Here is a 4,987-nt window from a genome sequence, read left to right as displayed (position 1 = left end):
ACACACACACACACACATACACACACACACACACACACACACAAAGACCAACACACACACACACACACACACACACACACAGACTCATACAAACACACACACACACACACACACACACACACACACACACACACACACACACACACACACAACACACACACACACACACACACAAACACAAAACACACACATACACATACACACCAACACACATTCATTCACATGGACAAACACATGGATAAGTACACACATGATTACACACACACACATGGGTAAAAACAAACAAATAAAAGCACACACACATGTAGACACACACTTGATATGCACACACACACACGCGCAAACACACACATATTTTTAATTTGTAATAGCATGATTCATTTTGCACCACGTGCCCAGTTCCATTACAAGCACACAGCCTTGACTAGAATAATATCACCATTCTCTCCCTCTCTAATTATTTCCTCAACCTCATTCTCCCCATATCCATCTTTTTGCACACTCTCTCATTTCTCCCACTGTATTCCATTCCCTCCATCACTCCCTCTCTTCTCCTCCTATGCATCCCCCTATATATGTCGCTCTATCTTTATCTCCCTCTGTCTATCACTCGTCTGTCCCCGTCCAAATATACCACCTCTGTTATAAGTACAGTATTATAATATACTTCAACTTATAGTACACCTCTACTTTAACTGCTTTGCTTGTTATTTGACCATAATGTGTGGCCATTATGACACCCATTTCACTCTACCATCCCTGGATGGTGGGACCCTTTCACTGCGTTCCTTCTCAAGATTCCTTACTTGATAGTTATTGCCGTTTTGCGATTGGCTGTGTTAGTATATTGTTTTAGCCTACTGTGTTAGTAAAGAGCAGTGTTATTGTATATCCTGTGTAATTCTAAGTACAGTGTAAGCATAAGTACTGTGTTAGCCTACCGTGTTAGTAAAGAAGCCGTGTTTTTTATGTAATGTGTCATTATAAATACAGTCTAGTATAAGTACTGTGTTGGTATAAGTCAGAGGTAGTACAAGCACTGTGTTAGTATGAGTAATGTGTCGGTGTAAGTACAGTATCATTATAAGTAAAGGGAAAGTATACGTTTAGAAGTATATTTAATAAATACGTAGGTAGTTATTATGAGTATTGTAAGTATTAGGGTTGTCTGTCAGTTACAAATGAGTTGTTGCACTAAACAGGTCAGGATGTGCTCTGCTAGTGGCAGCTGGGCTAGAAACACATCTTAGAGAGAGAGAGAGAGAGAGAGAGAGAGAGAGAGAGAGAGAGAGAGAGCGAGAGAGAGAGAGAGAGAGAGAGAGGAGAGAGAGAGAGAGAGAGAGAGAGAGAGAGAGAGAGAGAGAGAGAGGGAGAAGAAAGAGAGAGAGAGAGAGAGAGAGAGAGGAGAGAGAGAGAGAGATAGACAGACAGACAGACAGACAGACAGACAGACAGACAGACAGACAGACAGACAGACAGACAGACAGAGAGAGAGAGAGAGAGAGAGAGAGAGACGAGGAGAGAGAGACGAGAGAGAGCGAGAGAGAGAGAGAGAGAGAGAGGAGAGAGAGAGAGAGGAGAGAGAGATGAGAGAGAGAGAGAGAGAGAGAGAGAGAGAGAGAGAGAGAGAGAGGAAAATAGAGGGAGAGCTGCGACTTCTCCCGATGGTACACCTCAGTTTCATTGACCGCTGCATGAGATGTTCATTTGGAGTGTGTGTTTGTGTGTGGGTGTGTTCTCTTGCATGTGCGTGTGTTCAAGCATGTGTGTGTATGTGTGTGTATGTGTGTGTGGGCGTTCACCAATGTTGTGTCGTGTTTTCACACCGAAAGCTGCAAATTCAACAGTGGAAAAAGCTAACTAGAAACGCCTGTCCTTCTGATTTTGTCTGCAGGAAACTATCCCTGTCAAGCAATTATCCAGCATTTCACAGAGTGGAAATTAACAGCTGCTCATTTAGTCAACCTTTAAGTCGCACTGAGGAGATAACACAAAATAAAAACATTCTAACATCAGCTTCTCATGAGTACAAATGTTTAAAAACATCGATTGGCGTCGGCCAGATTGATCCTTCCCCACAGTCACAAAGAAACTGAGAAGTGTGACCTTGTGACCCGTATCTTTTCAAGTCAGCCAATCAAGGGCAGAGTTTCCTCACTCAGTACGTTCACATGCACCGCTTCATTAGATTACAGCCATAGTTTGACGATGCTCCTTAATTGGACAACTGCAATTGTCTGATTATACATGGAGGTGAGAAAATCGATGAATTGGCAGAAGCATGTCATACCCCATGCGATAGGTGGACGCTGTACCCATTTCAACCAGTGCTAATAGATGTCACCGGCTGACCTCCCCAGCAATACCAAACTCAGGCGGCATACAAGATGAAGCGACATCCTTATACATTTTGTATGTGATTAACATGATAAATACACAAAACAGATGCACAATGGCGCTCTTGCATTTGGTGATTTCGGAGGAAAGACGCTGACGCTGAGTGGGGCTTCTAAAGTCCCGGGAATAAAACGTTGAGCAATGCGCAGAACGCGAAATCCCGATTCCAATCCGATTGGATGTATACGTGCATGAATAATGCGACTATCAATCAAATAATCTAGAGGGTCTTCATCCGACTATGACAAACGATTCGGTCAGATTTTAGTTCGACATAATGCATCTTAAAAATCCAATCATAGTCGGACTAACCCAATAATTTGGTTCTTCCTCGAGTGTCATGTTAATGCACTAACTGATTGCTGAGGCATTTAATGAGCGTAAGCAGGTCTTTCATCAGTCTGGGTCCATCAATCAGCGCTCTGACGGGATCAAGAAAAACTAGAGAGAGAAAGCGCCTGATTGATTTCAAGCAGAACTGGCCTAGACCTAGTGCCAATCACAATCGTTGATCTAATACGGGGCAGGTTTGATATGACTACTGTAGAGAGGAAGCGCCCTATGGTAGTGCCATTGAGGCATCTCGTAAATAACCAAGATGGCTGCCACTGATGTTTCCCATGTTTCATTGCTCTGATCGGTTGTAGGTCTATCAAATGCGTGCAGGTCTCATCCGTTGATAATGCTCCTTGGAAATCAGAAATGTCCTAAGAGGTTCCAGACTAATACAAATTTTCAAATTGGTCTGATAATTGCAGGCTTCTGTTAATCGGCTTTCTACGCCGATGTGTGAATATTGTCATGCGTCCATCCACGACTATAGAGCCATGGCGAACAGGGACATTGTTTATATTTCCATGGTTCATCAATCATCATCGTCATTCATGACGTGTCTTGCTTTTTATGAGGTGGACAGATGCAACCCAACCTTTCTAATAGGCAGACCATATATACAAACGCACGATACCAAGCCACCCCCAGCTAACGCTACATGCATACATGAATGTACAAGGTACACGTGCATTTACAAACACTCACTCATGTAAATTCACAAGCACAGACACACATACCTACAATACTTTTTCATCCTTCTTGATTTGCTCACTACAGTTGAATTACTACAGAAGTGTGTGTGTTAAGACCTGTGTAAGAAAAATGTCCCTCATTATTGAAAGTAGGTCAAACTGTGAGTGTGTGAGTGTCTGCATGTGTGTGTGTGTTTGTGTGTGTGTGTGTGTGTGTGTGTGTGTGTGTGTGTGTGTGTGTGTGGGTGTGTGTGTGTGTGTGTGTGTGTGTGTGTGTGGGTGTGTGTGTGTGTGTGTGTGTGTGTGTGTGTGTGTGTGTGTGTGTGTGTGAGTGTGTGCATGTGTGTGTGTGTGTGTGTGTGTGTGTGTGTGTGTGTGTGTGTGTGTGTGTGTGTGTGTGTGTGTGTGTGTGTGTGTGTGTGCATGTGCGTACGTGTGTGTGATTGAGAGAGAGACAGAGAGAGAAAGAGGTTAAAAGGGATGTGGTGTGTTATATTTGCGCAGGTGGGATTTTGTGTGTGTGTACGTGTATAGATGTTACACTTTAATTGTGCTTAATCCGTCAGTTGTTTAACCACCAGGGATGCGTGGTATCTGAACTCCAAACACTCACCTGGTGTATTTATATCTCTGTATCCATGGCAACAGAGTGGTCGAGAGGAGCTCATGGCATACAGGTTAACGTGAAGTGTGTCATCTGTCATGCAATCAGTTAGTCAGGAGTAAGTCAGTGAGTCACATGATTTCTATTGATCCCCAGGGTCCAATAGGAAGCCACGACACCATTCCTGGAAGCTCCGGGGCCCACATTCCATAACTATTTCCTATTGCCCTGCTTCCTATTGCACGTTCGCTGAACTCTGGAGGAGACAAGCTTTAGCAATTAATGATCAAGGAGGTTGGAATTAGTATTTGGAAGACCTGAGCTGTTCAGCATCAATAAGGATACGCTGACTGTTGATGATCTGTGGCGATCAAGACTTTCAAACTCGCTTAGGGGTCTTAATGACCTCATCAAAAGATAACCAAGCATATTCTATACGTGGATACCACTGAGGTATTGCTTTAAGGGCTGCTTTAGTCTGCCTTGCTATATGGAACAATGGCTACAATGTATAGGTAGGAGCCAGTATAGGTACCCTTTTCTCTTGTGAACTTGATTGAATTTGGCAATCATCGTATGATAAACAACACATTGCAAGGTTCAGATTAATTAACGTTTTTATTTGTACATTCAATCCCTGCAATATCAATGAGAAACGTTATATTAAATATTAACTCTTTTTAGCGATAACAAACATAACCTCCTCTTTTTCCTCACACAGCGCCAATCGCCTCCAATTCAAGTTTTGTTTTGACGGGGCGTTGCTGGTGTGCAACAATTCAACAACGTAAATGCCTATTGCATGTTTTGGTCATATCGTGCAGTCCCAACCCAACAAGTGGGTCTTATAGTTTGGGATTGAATCTGAAGTATTTAGAGGAACCTCAGGAGAACACTTGGATCCCTCAACTCAGAAAACCACGTTGCCGTGCAGCCGCAATCTCTGTGTATAAAAATACAA

Source organism: Gadus macrocephalus, chromosome 2 (assembly GCF_031168955.1).
Source record: "Gadus macrocephalus chromosome 2, ASM3116895v1".
In the NCBI taxonomy this organism is placed as follows: Eukaryota; Metazoa; Chordata; class Actinopteri; order Gadiformes; family Gadidae; genus Gadus; species Gadus macrocephalus.
Note: the sequence above shows the minus strand (reverse complement) of the source record.